At 43.5% G+C, this 23,727-nt stretch overlaps 1 protein-coding gene across 9 annotated transcripts in view; it reads left to right on the top strand.

The window, feature by feature from the left end:
- Positions 1–23,727, top strand: part of SEMA6D (semaphorin 6D) — a 433,313-nt gene that overhangs the window by 14,308 nt on the left and 395,278 nt on the right. For all 9 annotated transcript variants that reach the window (XM_053365705.1, XM_053365699.1, XM_053365703.1 and 6 more), the window contains exon 2: positions 4,678–4,853. The gene's annotated coding sequence lies outside the window, so the exon portion shown is untranslated. The remainder of the gene's footprint in view (positions 1–4,677; positions 4,854–23,727) is intronic.

Raw genomic sequence — 23,727 nt, forward strand, 5'->3', positions numbered from 1 at the left:
CACAGTTCTGTGACATATTCCAGACAGGCTAAAGCGCTTAAGGAGGCGGTGGAGCAGGGCTTGTGAGGGATATGCTCAGGGGAGAATCGTGAGGGCCAGGCGGCCCTAAAACCAGAGGTTCCACACCCCTGTGTCAGCAGATAATATCCCATAATGCCATGTTAACCTTGGGCATGCCTTGTATGTATCTTTACTAGAAACGATAAACCAGAACAGACATTATTGCAATGCGCACAATTGCTCTATAAACAACAATATGACTTTGCTTCATTTGAGGAAATGGGTGAAAACTAATTAATGCTGATACTATCTTGCTCGCTTTGGGGGATTAGCGAGAACAGCACAGTATACTATTATGATGAAAAATACTGTGGTACATAAAATGGTGTGAATTAAGTGTGAGTGGCTGGGAGCGCCAGTTACAGAAATGTAGGGGAGCAAAATGGTGAGTTTTTAGAAATTACACAGGCCATGTAAACCACATTGTCTTGACCCTAAGCTTAAACAGTTCCCAATAGGGATACAGATAGATATTGTATATAGGTTGACCCTTGGGAGTTCTGTAGGACTATGGGGAAAGTGCAGCACACCAGGAACGGAGGAGGTATCACATGCAAATAGTGGAGGTTTGGGCCTTGTTAGAACTGTAGGTGAGCAAGGGGTCTGGCATTCAATAGTTACCGTATTTTTTGCACCATAACACTCACTTTTTTCCTCCTAGAAAGTAAGGGGAAATGTCTGTGCGTGTTATGGAGGGAATGCCTACGGGTGGCATGCCTACGGATTTTCCTCCTCTAAAAACTACGTGCGTGTTATGGTCGGGTGCATGTTATAGAGCGAAAAATACGGTACCTATTGATGGAGGAGGAGCAAAACGAAGCAGTTCCTTGATTTGTCCCTCTGATCTATGGCAACATGGGCAAAGTTGGGTCCAAGACCCAGTGATGGTTTTAGTGGTGGAATCTCTGAAAGTTATGAAGAATCTGTTTCTGCTTCCTGCCATGCAGATCCAGCTGGCCTTCAGACTTCCTTTGCCGGAAAGGCCCAGAGTTCTCCTACCTAGTACTTGGTTCCATCCTGGGCTCCTTAAGGTGGGAAGATTTCTTTCAGGAGACTCTGGCTTGTGCTTCCTTGCAAGGATCCTGCCTATCCAAAAAGTGTGTGTGTGTGTGTGTGTGTGTGTGTACACATACACACATGTCTGAGAAGCAAGGAGATGTGGAACTGAAATAAGGGGGTTTAGCTAGGCAGAAGGAAAAAATGTTTTCTGTCCACAAGGTTGGAGCAAGCTTGGAAAAGAATCACGCAGAGCTGTCTTCTGGAAAGAAGGATGGGCTGTGGAACAGCCTGAGTGGAAAAGATTGAGCTATTTCCATACCACCCTTCATCCAATGATCACAGGGTGGCTTACCATATAAAAACACAAAAATACATAACATAGTAACAAACAAAATCCAGCCCTCCTCCCAGCTACTGAGAGATATCTATTTATAGCAGGCATGGCCAAACTTGGCCCTCCAGTTGTTTTGGGACTACAATTCCCATTATCCCTGACCACTGGTCCTGTTAGCTAGGGATGATGGGAGTTGTAGTCCCAAACCAGCCTGAGGGCCAAGTTTCGGCATGCCTGATTTATAGGAAAGAGGCTTCCTGATGCGTATTAGCTCTAACACAGAAGGCAATCTCCTGAAGGACAGGGCTGGGTGACAGGGACATTTCATGGTAATTTAGCCAAAGTACTGAGTTTTTACAGTTGTACCAGTCCATCCTTCATGCTGCATAGTGGATGAGTAGTCATGAGGGTTGTCTGGCCAGTCACAGCCAGGTGACTGAAAGGTCTTTCACAGAGAATAGTGGAGGCATTTCCCCAAAAATGTAAATTGAGACTTAGTCCAGTCACTGGGAGAAGTGCTTTCTGAAGGATGCCTTATTGCTACTGTCCAGGGTTAACGAATGTTAAGTAAAGCCATCTTCTTGCATTCAATATGGCAGAGGTTCAAGGGAATGACTAATTCGTTTTGCACTGAGGTGATCCACTATGCATATATGTCGTCGCAGGGAAATTTATCTGTGCAGCAGCTACTATGGAGAGGATATCTGGTACAAACCAATAGTGCTTCCTCCAAGGACATGATGCCTTCAAGGCTTGAGCTTTGCTTATTAGTGCCATGCTTATTGCTCAGAACAAAGCCAAAAACATCACATGGATCCAGGGGATGATGTGCAGAATTCCAGCTGAACTGAGCTTCTCTGTAGCAATGGCTGGCTGGGGTCCTGTGCATGGCATGGCTCCCAAGCTTGGCAAGGAGTAGAGGTGAGATGGCAGAAATGTCATCCTAATATCCCACCAGCCAGGCAGCACCGGTCCTAATGCTACTTAGTGTGAGATAAACATGAAATGGCAGTAAACTGCCAGTGGCTGATATTGCTATTAGCTGATTTAGTACAATTGCTAAGACTAAAATTATGTGTCAGAAAATCCCTGGTTTGAGTCTTCTCTCTGTGCATTCTCTTGGACTCCCTCCCATTTGCAGTACGATGCTAATAATAAGCAGTAATAATTGCTGATTTGGCATAATGGCTAAGAGATGGATCAATGCATTGGGAAATCCCTTCCTTGAATCTTGTCTTTGCACTTGCACTCAGCCTCCCTCCCCTTGGTAGTATAGTGGCAATAGTAATAAATAATTAGAGCTGATTTAGCTAAGTGAATAATCTATGTTTCGGGAAATCCCTGGCTTTCATATTGTGTCAAAACGTCTTTTCTGTTGGTATTAGTACTAGTCTGTCTTGTTTATGTTGCATCTAGTGCTGGGCAGAAGTGTTCCGGCTCAGTGACTTTCACTAAAAAAAGGCAAAGGATGGAGAGGGGGATACCCCAAAGATTGGATTGATCTTAGGAGAAGTTCTAATGGATGTATCCAAAGTAGTGCTAAGTTGAAATCACTTAGCAGTATACTGATGGCAAAACATTTTATGCTAGTGAAATGTTGTAAGAAGAAGAAGAAGAGTTTGGATTTGATATCTCGCCTTTCACTCCCTTTAAGGAGTCTCAAAGCGGCTAACTTTCTCCTTTCCCTTCCTCCCCCACAACAAACACTCTGTGAGGTGAGTGGGGCTGAGAGACTTCAGAGAAGTGTGACTGGCCCAAGGTCACCCAGCAGCTGCATGTGGAGGAGCGGAGACGCGAACCCGGTTCCCCAGATTACGAGACTACCGCTCTTAACCACTACACCACACTAAGCAGGTTTCTGGCAACTTCATTGCACAAGAAATTGCACATTCAGTTGCACAATGAGTTTCTGCTTGCTGGTGCATTACATCCACCCATTGTACAACATTATAACTCACCTGTCCATTAGTGCGAGAGCCCTTGTGCTAGTGGACAGGGAACATTGGGTTACTTTTAAAAGTGGGTGACTAAGGTTCTCTCTCTCTCTCCCTCCCTCCCTCTCTCCCTCCCTCCCTCTTCCCCTTTCCCCCTCTCTTTTATCAGAAAAGCACCTTATCACTTCAAGCCATAACTTGGCTGCTCTCAGCAGCTCTGGCTTCCCTGGGGTATTCTTGGCGGGGGAGAAGGGAGATGGTTGCCTTCATTGGCCAATGGGCGCCAATCTGTCCCCACAATAATATCTCTGGGAACAATGCTGCTTCCTGAGTTAGTATCACTCTCACTGGTGTATTCTGCCCTGTAGCTTCTCTATCTGAAATACAGCATGCTTAATCCATCTAGAGGAGCTCCTGTGCCTCTAAATTCCATCTGCTTTGGCCAAAAGTTGAAAAGGTTACGGCCTTTCTTTTCTTCATTGTAGTGAATTCCTCACCCTTTATATTCCTCATTGCAGTGAATAAGGAGCATGGAGTCTTATTCTATACAAAGTAGATATTGCAAACTTTACCCTGCAGTAAAGCAATGCCATTTCGTGCCTCTATGGATCTTGTCACATAATTCAAGCCGTGCTTTGCTAAAATGTCATGTCAGTGCCCTGAAAAATACAAGCAGCATTGAAAAAGATGATAGCTGAGATGGTTCTTGTGCCAGATAAAAAGGACACATGCTTAAGTCATATAGGGTTGAGTGTACGTTCTCTGTCCCGATATTGTTACATGAATACAGTGGTACCTCGGGTTAAGAACTTAATTTGTTCTGGAGGTCCGTTCTTAACCTGAAACTGTTCTTAGCCTGAGGCACCACTGTAGCTAATGGGGCCTCCCACTGCCACTGTGCCGCCGCTGCACGGTTTCTGTTCTCATTCTGAAGCAAAGTTCTTAACCCGAGGTACTATTTCTGGGTTAGTGGAGTCTGTAACCTGAAGTGTCTTTAACCTGAAGTGTCTGTAACCCGAGGTATCACTGTATAGGAGTAAAGGAACACAGGAAGCTGTCTTAATATGAGCCAGACCATTGGTTTATCTAGCTCCGTGTCATCTGATGGACAGTGGCTTTCCAGGGTTTGGGGCAGGAGACTCAGCACTACCTGGAGATGCCAGGATTGAACCAGAGGCCTTCTGCTTGCAAGACAGATGTTCTACCATTGACCTATGGTCCCTGCATTCTGCTTTGCTCGCCTTCCTGTTTAACTCGGAGAACTTCTTAACATAATTTCAACACTGATGTGCGTATGCACAATTTACCTGCAGTTTTCATCTTTCATTCCCTCCCCCTTTCTCCTCACAGGCTACTGATGCGTCCGTGTGCACCTAACAGACATTGAACGAAACAGTACAAAAAAGGCACCTTGATGTGATCGCTGAAAACTGCGTGCACAGAACAGTCTGAACAAAGTTCAGCACTTGAGAACAGAAGAATGGCGGATAGCTAAAGGGTTGGTGTCACTCTGGAAAAGAGATCAGGTAATTTTATATATATATAAAAAAACCCTGAAGTCCTCAGCGAATTGGGGATGGGGAGAATGTCATAAGCATCCTTAAAATCACTGCCTTTCCCCTTTAAAATGTACGCATAGGCAGTCAGTGGGAAAGGGTGAACCTGCTGCTTGCATACATTTCTAAAATGAGAAGGTGGTGGTGTGGCTTGGCGTACATGCACACACCCTTTATATCTGATTTAATACACGTGTCAGTGGGATAAAATGTGAGGGTTAAAACACACACCCACAAACACTCACCTGCACTGAGATCCTTGGAAGAAGGGGCAGAACAAGCATGTACCGTATTTTTCGCTATGTAAGATGCACCAGACCACAAGACACACCTAGTTTTTGGAGGAGGAAAACAAGAAATAAAATATTCTGAATCTCAGAAGCCAAACAGAAAGAGGGATCACTGGGCAGTGAAAGCAGCAATCCCTCTTGCTGTTCTGGCTTCTGGGATAGCTGTGCAGCCTGCATTCACTCCATAAGACGCACACATATTTCCCCTTACTTTTTAGGAGGGAAAAAGTGAGTCTTATAGAGCAAAAAATACGGTAATTAAATCAACCAGTCATTGTCCTTTTGGAAGGAGATGCCAGGAACTGAATCTGGGACTTTCTGTATGCAGTTTGTGTGCTCTGCTATTGAGGTACACTATTTCTTTTTCAGGCTGAGCAACTGGTGTGTTTGAGGGGGGCACACATATGCACGCGCGTGCACACACACACACTCTCTCTCACTCTCCTTGACCAATGATGCCTCTGTCATGTTACTGTACTTTCATCTCTCTCTAAAAAAGTTATCAGTTGTCTCCATCATTAGGGGTTTTTTTTTTGTCATTTAAAAATTGGCAGTCATCCTGAGGCTGCTTCCCATATTGTGGCTTCTCCTGCCGGCTGCATGTTTAGTTTTTAAGTGGTGGAAAAGCTCCAGGGAAATTGATCTGTCTTCCAGCCCCAAACTCATGGAAAGATGAACATCTGGCAGTAACGGATGTGGGCAACCAGCCGGAAAGGATCCTGGTGTTCCATCCTGTTCCTGCCAGGTATAGGAATAAACATCCTAATCCACAGCACTTTCAGCTGTTGAATTTCGCCAAAAACGCTTTTGCAATGTCCTGTTGGTGTTGCAAGGACGCCGTCTTCCACATTGGATGGGACTGTTCCTAATTACTGGTTTCTTGGCAAGTCCAGTATTAAGATGGTGGGGTGGGTGGGATTTTAAGACTATAAACTTAGGGCACACATGAGCATCAAACTGATGGTGCAATAGGCAAGCTATTGTGAACACTGGAACAAATAGGTTTAGTATCTCAAGTAAACGTGGCCTGAAATTTTCATCTCACCAGTGGTTTTCTTTGGGAAAGGTTTTGGAAGGGGTCTGGTGAAAGGGAGGGTAAATAAATTGATGAGGAAGGGAGAAAGCTCCTAATTTTCTTCAAGTGAGGGCGAGGGTTTTCTGAAATAAGCAGGTGTAGTAACTCCCCACGAAAAAAATTAAACAAAAAAATGTATCCAGTTGCAAGTCAGTGTGGGTCTTCATGTTCCCATAACTCACCCTGGGAGCAGTGTTGCAAGAAGACATAAGGTCCCTGCAGATGTTCCTTTTATTGTGCAATCATGATTATTTGTGCCCATCACGGCAATCCCTCTTTTCAATACTGTTTACACTTGCAAAAGTTTTTGGGTGGACATACTGCTTGGTTTCCAACTGGTGCGTCCCTGCTGAAATCCTTTGGCGTCTCATACAACCAATTTGTTGTTGTTGGGGTTTTGTCCTGCTTTTGTTGCACTCTAGTGCAAGAGTTCCTGTCCGGATGGCAATAATGTGCCAACACGGGGAAGCATTGCAGAACAACTAAAGCAGAGTGATGTGTGGGCAGTCCAGTATCAGTCCCCCACTATTGTGGCGTGTTGCAGAATCCACCCACGAAACCCCACCACCACTCTGAAGGGGCTCATAGGAAGCAATATTGGGGGATGACTGCTTCCAGGCTGCTACTTGTTGTGAAGATAATAAGAGCCTGCTGGATCAGGCCAGGGGCTCACCTACTGCAACATCTTGTTCTTACATTGACCAGCCAGATGCCTGTGAGATGCCTTCAAACAGGACTTGAGTAAAACAGCACTCTCTTGCAATTTCCAGAATCACAGAATTCTAGAGTTGGAAGGGACCACAAGGGTCATCTAGTCCAACCCTTGCAATTCAGGAATATTTTGCCTAACATGGGAGTCAAACCCACGACCCCGAGATCAAGAGTCTCATGCTCTGCTAGCTGAGCTACCAAGTATTCAGGTGCATGCCACCTCCAACTGTAGAGGTAGAATGTATCCGCCAGGTTAGTAGCCATTGATAGCAACTGCAAATTTGTTGAATCGTCTTTCAAAGCCATCCAAGTTGGTTGCCATGACTACCTCTTCTGTCAGCAAATTCCGTAGTGTTAACTTTCTTTTCTTTCAAAGTCTTTCGACACTTGGCTTCCTTGTTATGCTCACAAGCTTTACTCTATCCACTTCTTCTACACCATGAAAAAATTTATACACTTCTATTGCGTCTCATATTACTCACCTTTTCTCTAAACTAAAAAGTCCCAAATTCCTCACAGGGGAGCTGTTCCATATCCTTGATCATTCTGGTTGCCCTTTTCTGAACTTCTTCCAACTCTACAGAATCCCCCCTTTTTCTTTTTCGAGATAGCGAGAGATCTTTCTTCTAAAAAAAGGAAAAGAAGAGCTACTGTCATTGTTTACCCCAGTAAACCTCCCTAAATTTTTTTTTAGCGCCCTGCACAGCCCACATGCCCAAATAGCTGAAATCTCCACCCACTTCCACAATTTGCAAAGATTTTCCCCTCCCTGCTCCAAACCTCCAACTAACTTCCTGCTTTCTGCTGTGCTGGCTGAGGCTGATGGGAGTTGTAGTCTTAAACATCCAGAGAGCGCCAGGTTGGGTAAGGCTGAAGTAAGCACTTGGGAATGTTCTGTGTGATTTGAGCAAGACTCAGCAAATACATGTGCATTTGGGGAAGAGGTTGAGGTGTGTGACATCAACAGCCAAGGATTTGGCAGTTTGTATTCTAGCTGAAATGTGTGGGGTTTTTTTTCTAAATTATTTATTATTTAAATTTATTACCTACCCTTTGACCCTAAGGTCCCAGGATGGATTGCAACAATTTAAAACACATTATTTATTTATTTTTAAATACAATCTAAAAGTAACATTGATAAAGAGCAACACAAGTTTTTGCAATTACTTTTAAAATTCCAATCTTTCTGCATTTAAAATCTTCATTTTTATTAAAATTGAGATTTCCTCTCCTATGTCATGGGATGCATCCGGTAGGGAAATGGTTTGGTAACATATCATATTATTTTATGCTTGAAAGTGAGATGGAGTAAGAATCCAAAACATCTAAATCTCCCCAAACCTATTTATCCGAGAGAATAGCATTTTGTGTTTTTATGCATGTAATCAAGTTTGCTATCTCTCCCCACACACCCAGCTTTGATTCACTCATCTCATTATTTGCTGCCTCTGAAACTTTACTTAGTTCCATTTATCCCCAAATTGGGGTGGTGGTTGTTCTTTCTCTGTGCTTAAAACTTGCAGAGATTGCTTTCTAAGTAGACTCTTTAATTTTTGCGTGCAACAGAAGGAGGAATGCGGCTCGTTTGGCTTTCTGCTTGCTTCTTAAGTGAAATGGTGCGCCTCCCTTCCTCCTCTTGTATTGCGTTTAATGTGCGGCAGCATGTCGCTCAACAGATGTGCCTGCACTCGGAGCTCTGCTGAACGCGTTGTCACAGTTTTTACACTCTGGCAGACAGTTCGACACTGGGAAAAAAACAGTGGCTGTCAAATGAATTTTCTTGATTGCTTTGCCGGATGTGCAAAGTAGTTTTTAAAATGTCATAATTACCTCTCTAAAGAAGAGGAGGAGAAAAGCCAATAATCTCCCTCCTCATTTTCATTTGGGTAGAAGAGAAATAATCTAAAGTTAGCTGGCATGTTTGCAGAAATGAAATCCTCTAATAAGTAAGGCTATCAACCAGATTTATAATTTATCTGATTTGTTGTTGTTTAGTCATTTAGTCGTGTCCAAGACTTCATGACTCCATGGACCAGAGCATGCCAGGCACTCCTGTCTTCCACTGCCTCCCGCAGTTTGGTCAAACTCATGTTATTAGTAACTTCGAGAACACTGTCCAACCATTTCATCCTCTGTTGTCCCCTTCTTTTTGTGCCCTCAATCTTTCCCAACATCAGGGTCTTTTCCAGGGAGTCTTCTCTTCTCATGAGGTGGCCAAAGTATTGGAGCTTCAGGATCTGTCCTTCCAGTGAGCACTCAGGGCTGATTTCCTTCAGAATGGATAGGTTTCATCTTCTTGCAGTCCATGGGACTCTCAAGAGTCTCCTCCAGCACCATTATTCAAAAGCATCAATTCTTCGGCGATCATGGTCCAGCTCTCGCTTCCATACATCACTACTGGGAAAACCATAGCTTTAACTATACGGACCTTTGTTGGCAAGGTGATGCCTCTGCTTTTTAAGATGCTGTCTAGGTTTGTCATTGCTTTTCTCCCAAGCAGGCTTATTTTAATTTCATGACTGCTGTAACCATCTGCATGTTTATTTAATCCAGGGTTTCACAAAGTGGTTAGTGATGACCCCCTGGGGTTGATAGGACCATGAAGGGGGCGGGATAAAGACCTAGAGGTCAAAAGGAGGGGGTCAAAAAGAGCCCTGTGGTGGAAAAGAGGTTTATGAAATGAGCCTCAGAATTCAAGAGCATGGACATGTACAGAGTGCACCTCCTTTGCCTGTGATGAACCAATGTATTTTTAATTTTCATTTATTTTCCATCTTTCCCTTAGAACCAGGACACAATGTATTTAATAAGACAAAATCCACAATACACTTCTCAGGCCATGCTGCTTTATTGTTAAACAGTTGTATAAGGTGCAGAGTTTCACTTTTTAAGGTAATTATATATGTTGATTAGATATTGATATTTCTCGAGTTAATTTCATTTACATTGCTAAGAATTTGGGTGTGGGGTCAACGACCACATTATACGCTCATCAAGAGGACAATGAATGCAGAAGTTTAGGAAATCCTGGTTTATATGTACTAACATTAAATAACAATGAACATTTTAAAGACAGAGTGTTAGCATCCTGTTAATCTGGGATTCCTTTTTTAGTTTATTAAAACTGTTTTTGATTGATGGACCTAGCTGATTAAAGACTGCAGCCCTAGCAACAAACAAAACTTAGAAAATGCTGAGCAGTAGTTTTAATCCCAGCAGTCTGCAGTTTACGAAGATGAATATGCATAAGAAAAGGTCATTTTCAACTTCAGGATAAGATGGCCAACAGACTTTTTGGCAGTTCTGAAAAGCACCTTCCTTTATTTTTAATTCATGCAGAAATGTTGACTTGCTTGTTCGGACTGGACTCGCTATGTATGTCCCTCAGTGGCATTGCCATCTAGCCAAATCAGATTTGACTCTGGATCATTATGAAATCCCATTTACTCAGATGCTTGAAAAGGGAGGATCAGCCGGGGCGCTAATCCAGAAAGGATCAGCACCTGGGACAGGGGTGGTGATGGAACTGAAACAGCAGACAATTCATAGAGCAGTGAACGTTTGCATGTAGAGACCCTGAAAACACCCCCTCATCAAAGAGTGAGCCAGAAGGACATGGATATTAGGTTAATGTTATTGGGCAAAATTTGGCCACAATTTTATTGGTTACAGAATGTGATCGGTATTGGCTTAGGCATTGGAATTCACCCGACTATATCTGACTCTTTTTCTTTTTCTTTTCTTTTTTTGCTGTTTGCTAAAGCCCTTTTTATTTATCAGGCAGACTGTTTTTACAGTACAACTTGTCAGTCTCGTTCACTTATTGTTTTACAGTAGTGTTTTGTGAAGCTGTAATTTTTAAATGTTGCAAGCCTCCATGAGTTGCGCTTTGGTGCTAGAGGGGTGGGGTATAAAGCAAATAAATAAATTTGCTATGTTACCCTTGCCCTGGAGCCAGGGTCATGTCTATTAAACTCTAACCAGTGCTTTCCCCTCTTCCATAACTGGGAGATCTTGCAATCATTCTGATGATTTACAGAAATTCCTCGTCAGCAATAGGAAAGTGCCACTGGCTTAGATCCTTGAATTATGGCTTTGCTTCAGTTCTTTCTAGGGATGCAGGGGAGAGATTCAATTTAGTGTGCATTTAAAGGGACACTTGGCTAATCATGGGATGCGGGTGGCGCTGTGGGTTAAACCACAGAGCCTAGGACTTGCTGATCTGAAGGTCGGCGGTTCGAATCCCCGCAACGGGGTGAGCTCCTGTTGTTCGGTCCCTGCTCCTGCCAACCTAGCAGAAAGCACGTCAAAGTGGAAGTAGATAAATAGGTACTGCTCCGGCGGGAAGGTAAACGGCGTTTCTGTGTGCTGCTCTGGTTCACCAGAAGCGGCTTAGTCATGCTGGCCACATGACCCGGAAGCTGTACGCTGGCTCCCTCGGCCAATAAAGTGAGATGAGCACTGCAACCCCAGAGTTGTCTGCGACTGGACCTAACGGTCAGGGGTCCCTTTACCTTGGCTAATCTATCCTCTCCCATACCATACACAAACCAAAGCACAACCATCCTTTGAAATGTACACGCCTCTGAATTTTGAAGGTCAGTTCTCTGGCCAAGTCATATGTACAAAGAAGCATAGTCTAGGGCAGTGGTTACCAAACTTTTTCAGGTTACTGCCCCCTTGGTTCCATAAACTCATCCCCAGTGCTCCCAACCCTGTAAAGAGGATTACTCAGAATAGCAGTTTGCATGACCTACTAAGGAAGATAATTCAAAACAGTGACAATTAATTGCACATTTATTCAAAATCCAATTAAAACTATTTAGTTTAATTAATTCAGCAAAATGGATTAACTTGATCCAGTGATACCGGCTTTTCCAAGTCTGGCAATCATTTACCGCCCACTTTGCAAACCACTATACTAAAGTGTGCAAATAAATGCATTATTTAGTGAAAATGACATATACACATATGCATTATATTAGAGAAAATTGCTTTGCAAAGTTGTATACATAGCCCAAACTACATAGAGTAATGTGTGTGTGTGTGTGTGTGTGTGTGGTAGGAGAAATTTGTACTAAGATGATTTTGCATTTTCATGAGGACTTAAAAAAAATCAGAAACTGATGTAGAAATGTGGAGAACAGAAGTTAAGATTTGAAAAATGAAAAACAGAGAGAAACCAAAATTGACAGATTGACCTATCCCTAGGGCTGTCGTGTATGGATTTTTATTACTGTTGATTATTTGCTTTGGAACATTCCCAAGTTCCTACACAAAATGTGAATTATTGTTATTGGGTTTTTTAAAAAGTCAGCAGAAAACCCTTTTTTGGTCTCCACCAGAAGGCTGAAGAAGGTCCCTCGCCTGCTTTGGGTGGGTGGGGAACGCACACGAAATGGACAAGAAAGTTCACAAGGAGGTAATGAAAACATTCTTAAGCCTCGTGTCTCTTACCAGGAGGTGTCACTGCAGTTCAGTAGGAACTCGAGAGACAAAATAGCTAATGCTGTCATCAGAGCTGTATTTTCTATCATATGCTGTTCTGGTGGTACAGCAAATGTCACCTCTGCTCCATCCTGAAAAACACACACAAGTAGTTTTTTAAAAGTATTTAATAGCAGAGAGGGCTCAAAGAATGAGATCCCGCTTACATAATCAGCTGAAATGGTGGTGATCATGAGATACATTTCTAATAAACATGCCTCTTTGTGTAGGTTCTCTATTGCTATTTGGTGAGGGCAGAAGAAGATACTAACACAAGCATGTGACTGACACTGAGAAAAATAGCCTTATGTTCAATTATCTTCCCCCATTTGCTGTACAGTGGTACCTCGGTTTACGAACTTAATCCGTTCCGGAAGTCCGTTCTTAAACCAAAACCGTTCTTAAACCAAGGTGCACTTTCCTTAATGAGGCCTCCCACCACCAGTGCCCTTCCACCATTCGGATTCCATTCTTAGACCCAGGTAAAGTTTGCAAACCTGGACGCTACTTTTGGTTTTGCGGAGTTCGTAAACCGAATGGTTCGTAAACTGAATAGTTCGTAAACAAGGCTGTTCTTAAACTGAGGTACCACTGTAATTGTCTTCTCTCTGCCTCCCTAAAGAGCAGGCAGTCGTGTGGAGTGGGATGTACCAAAACCCATAAGGTGGTGACGCACGAAACATTTAAGTGTAGTTATGCCTGAACATTACACAGAAAGATCCAAAACTAAGACTTTGTCAAAAATGTATAACTTGCTGCTGAAATGGAACACTCAGGATGAGACGGTTAAATCTGTAATGATTAAATGGGCACAAGACGTTGGACATAATATCATGTTTGCTGACTGGGAACAGTTGTGGACCACCGGGATTAAATTCACGGCATGTAATGCCTTAAGAGAGAATATTATGAAAATGATATACAGGTGGTACATGACCCCAGTCAAGCTTGCAAAAATCTATCATTTGCCCGACAATAAATGTTGGAAATGTAAGGAAAATGAAGGTACATTCTTTCACCTTTGGTGGACGTGCCCTAGGATTAAGGCTTTCTGGGAAATGATATATAATGAATTGAAAAAGGTATTTAAATATACCTTCTTGAAAAAACCAGAGGCCTTTCTCTTGGGCATGTCTGGCCAAGTGGTGCCAAAGAAGGACAGAACTTTTTTTATGTATGCTACAACAGCAGCAAGAATACTCATCGCAAAGTATTGGAAGTCGCAAGATTTACCCACTCTGGAAGAATGGCAGATGAAATTGATTGAATGTATGGGATTGGCAGAAATGACGAGCAGAATCCGTGACCAGGGAGAAGAGTCGGCTGAAGAAGATTGGAAAAAATTTAAGGACTATTTACAGAAATATTGTAAAAGTAAAGAAAGTTAGATGGTGTTGGACTGAAATTGAGAGGTTTCTAGCTGTAATGATACAAAGGAACATAGATGGGGGGAAAAAGGGTTTGAAAAATAAGGTAATGTTACAAGCTGTAACGCTTTAAATGAAGGATTTGCTGAACAAATAACCTTAATCGGGATACAAGAAGGAGAAGTATGAGGAGGTCTGAGAAATTTGTTATTTAAAAGTATGGTTTATGAATTTCATGCTTTTTTAAATGTTTTTGTTTGTTCTGTTTTTGTTTGTTTGTTTAAAAAATTGGAAAATCTAATAAATATTCTTTTTTTAAAAAAAGAACATTACACAGAAAGAACAGATAAAGAAGAAAGAGAGGAAAGCATCGAATACAAAGAGAGGCTGCATAGAAACCATACATTTAAAGGACATGGCTTCCTCCCCAAGAATATTGGAAACTGTAGTTAACCCCATGAAGAGGTACAGTTCCTAGGACCCTCAGCAAACTATATTTCCCAGTATTCTTTTGGGGGAAGCAATGTGCTTTAAATGTATGGTGTGTATGCACCGAGAGAGAGAGAGTGGGAGCGAAACACCCAGGACAAGCCTTGAAATGGTACTGAAACCTTCCTTGTTCACACTGAAAATGACAATTTATTTTCTTTAAAAAAAATCATAATGCAAAATGTATGTAATATACAAAGTCACTAATTACTTATTATATACAGCACGTGATGAGAATTTTATGAGATTTAAAAATTTGATTTCTTATTTGTTCTTTGAGTACCCTGTGGAAGATTTCCCCCTGAAACACATTGAGAGAGAGAGAGAGAGTTTATGTTATTGAGTGTTGTAAACATAAGAAATAAAATAATAGAATAATCAAAATAAAACCAGGTTTAAAACAAACAGGAGCTGCTGGCAGAAACATGTATTCAGCAAATAAACAAGTAGAGTACTATTAACTTAAATAAACTTAAAATCCCTGCTGCAATAAGTGTGGTCAAGCAGGGAGGGAGTTCCCTATAATTTTCTGTTTTGAAGCATGCCTCAATGTTGTTTATTTTGTCCTTGCATACATAGAGAGAATGCAACGTCATTGCACCTTTTTTGGCATCTTTCTTGTGTCCAATGTAATCTCTAGCTCCACACTAAGAAATCTGTATTTGTGGTGGCAGTTTCAGCACAACCAAAGGTGATGAACTATTGCAAGCAGAGTGGTGTCAGTTGGGTGCATGTGTCTGGAGAATGGGCCCAAACATCCTTGCTTAAGAGGGGAGCCAGAGTGACAACAAAGTTTCTGTTGGAAGTGCTACAGAAGGGATCATTCAGTTTTTAACTTAAGGGTTAATTAAGTTGTCAATAAGTCAGCTAACCAAGGGGGTTGGTGGAGCTGGTGCTTAGCAGGCATGTAGAGCAGCATGATGTTTGCATGATATGTGCCCTGATTGGCTGTGTAGTTCTGAGGGTGTTTTCCTGCTATGTATAAGGATTTAAGTTAGACAGACAAAAGCTCTTTGTTCCTTTCTCCTCGAATTATATGCTGTTTTTGTTCAGATTTCCTCAACAAAGTCATTATTAGGACTCCTTTTATCTCTGGACTCTGCATTATTCAAGGGACTCTGCTAACACATCCGACTTGCAAAGGCTTCAAAAGCACCATGCTGAAAAGTGGATTGTGATGTGTTGCAGAGAGTCATTATTTGGACATGTGTTGCTAAAACTCTTTTGAAGTTCGTTCAGTATTCCAGTACATCCTAAAGGGAACTTCCGTTGCAGTGGTGTGAGAGCATGCTGGCTCCGGTGGGAATAGAGAACAAAGGGCTGTATTGACTCCATTAGGCCAGGTGAGCGAGCGGCCACTTGCCAGACCTTGCAACAAAAGAGTCTCTGATGGCTTGCCTGGTGGTTGTGAGGATGTCTCATCCTCCCCCCCAAAAATGAAGACATTATTAGGATGTGCTTAAAGACCACAAGAGAGGTGGCCACGTGAAGTTCTCGGGGAAGGAGATTACAAAGTTGTGGGACCGCCTTTTCCCTTACCAACCTTAGTGGTGAGCTTAAGAGCAGAGCCTGATTTTCGGACCTGGGCATATGATGGTCCTTCAAATAAGCTGTTTGCACACTGTTCAGGCTTCAAAGATTATCGCTTGTATTTGAACCTGTAAATGGATCAACAATGGAACTGATGCAGGAATAGTGTGATATGATGAGACTGCCTAGCTCCCACAGATAAAGCTCAACAATGGCTTGCAGGGTGGGGCAATCACCAGGTTCCTGGCTGGTGGGTCCTTGTTGCTTACTGGGAGAGGTGAGGTGGTGGGGAGGTTTGCGCAGTGCATGACCTACCCACCTGGCATGTAAAAGTGACCCACCTTCTCAGAAAGCAGTGTAGCTATTCCACTGCATCTGGAAAGCTGCTTCTGGAAACCATGGTCTGGAAGCCCCTTCAAACCTTGGCTGAAAAAGCCTAGATTGCACATTTAACTGAAGTTTCCCCATGTGCATGTAGAATCATAGAATCATAGAGTTGGAAGAGACCACAAGGGCCATCGAGTCCAACCCCCTGCCAAGCAGGAAACACCATCAGAGCACTCCTGACATATGGTTGTCAAGCCTCTGCTTAAAGACCTCCAAAGAAGGAGACTCCACCACACTCCTTGGCAGCAAATTCCACTGTCGAACAGCTCTTACTGTCAGGAAGTTCTTCCTAATGTTTAGGTGGAATCTTCTTTCCTGCAGTTTGGATCCATTGCTCCGTGTCCGCTTCTCTGGAGCAGCAGAAAACAACCTTTCTCCCTCCTCTATGTGACATCCTTTTATATATTTGAACATGGCTATCATATCACCCCTTAACCTCCTTTTCTCCAGGCTAAACATGCCCAGCTCCCTTAGCCGTTCCTCATAAGGCATCATTTCCTGGCCTTTGACCATTTTGGTTGCCCTCCTCTGGACACGTTCCAGTTTGTCAGTGTCCTTCTTGAACTGTGGAGCCCAGAACTGGACACAGTACTCCAGGTGAGGTCTGACCAGAGCAGAATACAGTGGCACTATTACTTCCCTTGATCTAGATGCTATACTCCTATTGATGCAGCCCAGAATTGCATTGGCTTTTTTAGCTGCCGCGTCACACTGTTGGCTCATGTCAAGTTTGTGGTCAACCAAGACAACCAAGATGTGAACAATGAAACAATGGTCCTTATACAGTGGTACCTCGGGTTACATATGCTTCAGGTTACATACGCTTCAGGTTATAGACTCCGCTAACCCAGAAATAGTACCTTGGGTACTCTTCAGGATGAGAACAGAAATCGTGCTCCGGTGGCGCGGCAGCAGCAGGAGGCCCCATTAGCTAAAGTGGTGCTTCAGGTTAAGAACAGTTTCAGGTTAAGAATGGACCTCTGGAACAAATTAAGTACTTAACCCAAGGTCCCACTGTACTGGCTTGTTTGGAAGCCATGAACAATAATTTAAGAACCAATGTCCCCACTGTGGAAGGATGTGTGGATCCAGAATTGGCCTCCACAGTCACTTACGGACTCATTGTTAAAACCGTGTTTATGGAAGACCATCTTACTTGGCTATGAGTGATCGCCAAAGAAGAAGAAGAAGCTGTCCGGTTCCTGAGATTTTGGGGGGAGGCTCTTCTCCCTCACAGGACATGGGAGAGGGCTTTCTTGGTGGCTGCTCCCTCCTTGTTCTTCTGCTGACAGGTAAAGATCTTCTTGTTCCAACATGCTTTTGGAAACTGACTGCTTTTAATGAGAAGGCTGATGTTTGTGTTGTGAGTGTCTGTATGTTTTTAACAGATCATTTTAAATTCTGTTTATGTTTAATTGTTTTTAAATGACCCCCTTATGCTTTTAGCTGCTCTTATGTTATTTGTTAGCTGCCTCGAGTCCCAGTCATGAAAAAAGGTGGATCATAAATATATTATAATAATTGCTTAGGATTCAGCTCTTGATCAGTTGCTCATACAAAGGGAGGAACAGCGTGTTTGAGTGCTGATGCAGAGCTCTCATGCATCGTCTGCCACAAGTCAGGATTTTTGACTTTGCATTCTGTGCAAACAGGGCCACTGCCTTCCCAGGATTTATAGCGAGTCTAGAGCAAGGGAGTGTCTCCGATTCAGTCCTTGGTGGTGTTTGCGACACTGCTAATGCCAGCCTAACATCCTTTCTGTCACAGTTAGGATTCATAAAATATAAAAGCTGCTCTCTTTGCAGCGGCATCAACAACAACAAAATGTCTTTCAGAAGGCTGTCTATTTATATAGCTTTACAATATCTGATGGAAGTTTTTATGTTCTTTGTGAAATGAAAAATACCTAATAAAAGAAGTGTGAAATCTGGAATGATTTCAGTTTCTATTTTGGCTCTTTGGTTTATAACATAGTATATTTCTCTGCTTTAATACTGCTTTTCTTCTTGACCTGCCGAAAGTCATTCAATGGGGCATCTTTTTTTAATAGTGGTGTCTACTGGATTTTCTGCCATTGGTCTGTAAATATTCTGCAAATGTTTATCTTGGTACATCGTTATTCGTAAATGCTTCTAGTTCCTTTATTTTTAATCAACAGACCTTGCTGTTGCATGTAATGTTGGATGGCTTTTCTGCAATTTTAGCAAATCTTATTACAGTTAAGTCAATAGTCATATATAAATCAATTATACTAGGTAGGATCATAAGGAGTTATAACTATTATAGATCTAATGTTATGGATTTTAAGCTTCATATCCAGTTCTGAGTGTAACCAGTGGAAGCACGAATTTGTTGTGGTATTTGCAAAGCTTTCTTATTAAGCTTTCGTGTTTCTTCAACACTTGTATAAATCACTCATATCAAACAGATATGTATAAACAGCCCTGTTGGGTCAGGACAGTGGTCCATGTAGTTCATCATCCTACATCTTTCCTCAGTAATGGACTGGATGAGAACCAACAAGCTGAAGTTCAATCCAGATAAGACTGAGATGCCCTTGACTAGATGGTTGGAAAGTTGACTGCTCTTGATGGGGCTACACTCCCCATCCAAGCTACACAAATAGCTAGGATGAAGTTCTGGATCCTTTGCTGTCACTTAAGGCTCAGGTGGCCTCAATGGCATGGAATACCTTCCATCAGCTTTGGCTTGAGGCCCAGCTTGACCCCTATCTGGACCAGGATAGCCTAACTTCTGTCATCTATGCTCTGTAAGCTCTAGGTTAGATTACCACAACATGTTATACATGGGGCTGGTGCAGAAATCAGCGGCCGCTGGGATGAGACAGTTTGAGCATATGAAGAACGATCATGATACAGCTACACACCAAAGTGCAAGAAGACCTTTCCTTTCCCTTTCTCTCTCTTTTTTGCTTAGACAAGGGTCAACTGAAACAGAAAGCTCTTTTATTTTTCTTCCCACCCAGGAGAATCCAGTGGGCAGCCGGGTGTGTGGAATCGGTCCGGGGCCTGAAGGTGCTTTTATTGAGACAATGTCACCTGCAGTTCAGTGGTTCACCACATGGGGAGCTGCACATGGGTCCAGCAGTTCCTGAGATGAGGAAAGTAATGGAGAAATCCAGAAAAGATAGACCTATCAGCAACTTTTAGCAATGGTGGTTAAATAGAACCTCCAAACTTGAAGGCAGTATACAGTGGTGCCCCGCAAGACGAAAATAATCCGTTCTGCGGGAGCCTTCGTCTTGCAGGGATTTTCGTCTTGCGGAGCTCCGCTGTCAGCAGATCAGCTGATAAGCGGTAAAACAGCTGATAAGCGGCTTAGCGGCTTTTAGTGCTTAGCGGATTAGCGGATAAGCGGCAATTTAGAGATAAGGAGCTTAGCGCCTTTCAGAAAAGGCAAAAAAAAAAGGGAGACCACGGAAAAAAATTTGTTTTGCGAGTAAGCCCCATAGAAAAAAGTCTTGCGAAGCAGAAAAAATGTCGGAAAGCTCTTTCGTCTTGCGGGTTTTTCGTTTAGCGGGGCATTCGTCTAGCGGGGTACCACTGTACCTCTGAATATCAGAAACAGGAGGCAAAACAGATGAGGATTGCTGCCCTTCTGTCCTGCATCTGAGTTTCCCAGCGGCAGCATGCTGAACTACAAGGGCCTTTGGTCTGAGACAGCACGGCCTGCCTTGTAAGAAACCTTTGTTCAAATTCCTGCTGCAAGTGAAGGGGCTAACCACAGTCTCAGACTAGCCTATCTCAGTGGGCTGTAGTAAACTCCAGGAAGGAAATACTTCATCACATACTTCTTAGGTGTTCTTGAGTGCCACTACAACACTAGGAAGGGTGGAGATCCTGACAGATGTGCCCTATGGCTAAGAACCATTGCCTCAGGGAAGGGGGGACTCCACTCTCCCAAGCCCCAGCCAGCATGACCAATGGTCAGGGATGATGGGACTGTAGTCCAGCAACATCTAGAGAGCCACAGGTTCCTCATCCCTGTATCACACCCTCTCTATCCCCTGATTTCTGGTCTGTGACCTTAATAAATCCATCCACCCGTTCATTCATTCTCCATCCCGTGAAACTTTTTGTTTGGCTAGGTTGGCTTGGGTTTTAGCTCTGGCTTAGCTGTAGTCCTACAATGGTGTCTCTAGATCAGCAGAGCTATGATAGTCTTTTTAGTAAAGCTAGAACAGATTGGAAGCTCTTAAGCTACACCGCTCACCCCCATGGCTGAAGTGTGTGTGGGGGGGAATAATGACCCCTTCACTCAGCTGACCTTTGGTCATTTTTTTGTTTTAGGTTTCCCAGATGCCCTTAAAAAGAAAAAGAAGGATCTATGAACAGGGCTTGAAGCTTTGGATTAATCCTCAAAACACCAGAAGGGGAAATGTAAATAGATTCAAACTGACAGTCTCTGGGAGCATAGGAGTACATAAGCTTGATGTGCGTCTGTATCATTCCTGTGCTCTCTGTGGATCTTCTTGGCCCTTTACCCTTTGCTGGCTTACAAGCTGGGGGCATATGCCTGGATGTGAGTGTAGCATGGCAACTACTTTGCTCTTAAAACTTGATTCAGCTGATGCTTCGTGGCACACTTTGCACGCCATCAAAAGGTCTCACTGCACTGCTTTGTTTCAATGCAACACAATCGCTTAGTGCAATGAAACAGTTTTCTATTTCTTTAGCTGAGTGGTGGCCATCCTCCACGGTCTCCTGGATGCAACTTTTGGCAGCATACACGCCGTACATTGTTAGCACATCACTTCTCCCAAAGAATTATGGGAATGGTGGTTTCACACAGAGCGAGCTATAGTTCCTAGCACCCTTGCCAAATACAGTTCCCAGGATTCGTGGGGGAAACTGTGTGCTTTAAATTCATTTTGTAAATGCAGCTTTTGTCTTTCTATGGTAGGGAAGTCCTTGTCTTTTATGGCCCTCCAGATGATGTTGATCTCAAACACCCATCAGTCAAGCCAACATAGTCAATAGCCAGGGATGATGGGAGTTGTAGTTCAGCAATGTTTGGAGGGCCACAGATTCCCCGTCCCAGTTCTATGGAGAGCAGACCCTCCAAGTGTCCCTATTTTCCAGGGACAGTTCTGGATTTACAGAAGCCATCCCAGTTTCTGATTTGACCCAGGAATGCCCCACTTTTCCTTAGGATATCCCTATTTCCATCAGAGAAATGTTGGTGGGTATGGAGTTACCTGACCACCGAGCCATCTGAAGGCAGGTGTGTATAGGGAAGTCTTGTAATGTTTTGTGTTTTATTATGTTTTGATATGTTAGAAGCCACCCAGAGTGGCTGGGGCAACCCTGTCAGATGGGTGGGGTATACCGTATTTTTCCATGTATCAGATTATGGTTTTTGCTATAAAAAAGGGAGAAAAATGGGAGTCGTCTTGTACACAGATGATTGTCTTATACACAGGTTTTTTGCTTGGGTGGGCTGGAGCCTATATTCGGTGGGGCAATCGGGGGTTGTGGTTTGCCCGCTCGGACAAAAAAAGCTTAACAACTTTGAGGGCAATTGCCCCCCAAAAAAGCTCAAGAACTTTCTGCTGCTGCTTCTGATCGCCCCTGAAGATGGCGCTTTCTCAGTAGCTGTCACTGTTTGACAGCTACCACCGTGGCAGCAGCGAGATGCTCAGCTCCCCCATTCAAACCCCAGGCAGCAGCAGGAGAAGGAGGACAAGGAGCAAAATCCTTCGCCAACCCAAGCGCTGCTGCCATAAGTATCCAAACAAACCCCTGTGTTGCAAAGAGAACGTCACCAATGTCTAGGCAACACGATCACCATATACATACGTAATAGACAATCTTTATAGAAATTCCTTCAAACCATAAGAAGTACAAAATGAAATCTTTAGTCTCAAAGTCTCTGGAAATCTTTAAATGAAGCGAGATACCAAACTTTGTACAATGAAAGACAAGCTGTGAAGCTTTGTGTATTCAGCAAATATGATGTCCAACGCTGAGCAGTGATTCCAGGATATTGACCACTGATTCATAGAATTCTTTGTCAGTGTGGTGGGAGGATATAGAATTGCTTCATAAGCCCATCTTATTTCCAATGAATGTATGTAAATGAGACTAAATCAGCCAGCCGGCCAGTGTGGTTTTGGCAACCCTAGTTTAAAATATTGTTTTCTTAATTTTGGGTTCAAAAAATAGGGGGCGTCTTATACATGGGGGCGTCTCGTACATGGGAAAATACGGTAAATAGAAAAATTGTGGTGTTGATGACGTTGATGGATTAGGACGGGCATGTCCAACTCCCAAGAGACTGCAATCTACTCCCAGTATAAAAAAACTAGCAGTGATCTATCCATTGTCATTGGAGGGAAGAAGAGCGTGCGTGGGGTGGGTGGATTGCACAGAGTTGTTAAGCCTTTTTGGGGGGAGGATTGCACAGAATTTTTTAAGCTTTTTGTACACGATAAAGATCCCGCAATCTACCAGGATCAGCTGGGGATCTACCAGTAGATCGCAATCTCTTGGTTGGACATCCCTGGAATAGGACATCCCTGTTTTCATCAGCAAGGGACGCGGGTGGCGCTGTGGGTTAAACCACAGAGCCTAGGACTTGCCGATCGGAAGGTTGGCGGTTCGAATCCCCGCGACGGGGTGAGCTCCCGTTGCTCGGTCCCAGCTCCTGCCAACCTAGCAGTTCGAAAGCACATCAAAGTGCAAGTAGATAAATAGGTACCGCTCCGGCGGGAAGGTAAATGGCGTTTCCGTGCGCTGCTCTGGTTCGCCAGAAGTGGCTTAGTCATGCTGGCCACATGACCCGAAAGCTGTACACCGGCTCCCTTGGCCAGTAAAGCGAGATGAGCGCCGCAACCCCAGAGTCGGTCACGACTGGACCTAATGGTCAGGGGTCCCTTTACCTTTATTTTCATCAGAGAAATGTTGGAGGGTATGTGGATCGAGCCAGCTCTGTAGGAGTCATGGAACCACCCTGTATGGATGCTGCTGTCTTTGGGGACCGAGTGCTAAGTCCTAATAGCACTTCCTCTCCTGAACTAAACAGATCTTTAAGGATAGCAGAGAGAATTGGACCTCCACGAACAGCCTGCATAAAGCCAGTTCATGCAGACACTGACCTTTAGGGGGAAATGTACGGGCTATTCATTTAAGCTCTCTGGTGTGGTGTGGAGATGTTAATTCTGTGACCTGGTGCCTCTGTGTGTGACACTTTTACAGTTTGCGCAATCATGTATAGCATCAGGGGAGTGGGGTGCTGCTGATCAAGAAGCACAACTCCAAAGTAATGCTTGACACCGGAGTCACCTGGGCCATTTAGGTCTTGAATTGCAGCATATATCTTTGCACTACAGCCATTTTAAGCAGCTGCTTAAATCATTGTTGCAATGAGACAGGTCTGAGTGACTAGCGGGTAGAAATGGTGCCTGCTGGTATGCAGCGTGTCCTCAAGACAATGCCTTTTTACGGTGAGAAGATTCTCCATCTTCCCTTATCTGGTCCATCTGTTTT

This window comes from Podarcis raffonei, chromosome 14, assembly GCF_027172205.1.
Source record: "Podarcis raffonei isolate rPodRaf1 chromosome 14, rPodRaf1.pri, whole genome shotgun sequence".
Classification (NCBI taxonomy): Eukaryota; Metazoa; Chordata; class Lepidosauria; order Squamata; family Lacertidae; genus Podarcis; species Podarcis raffonei.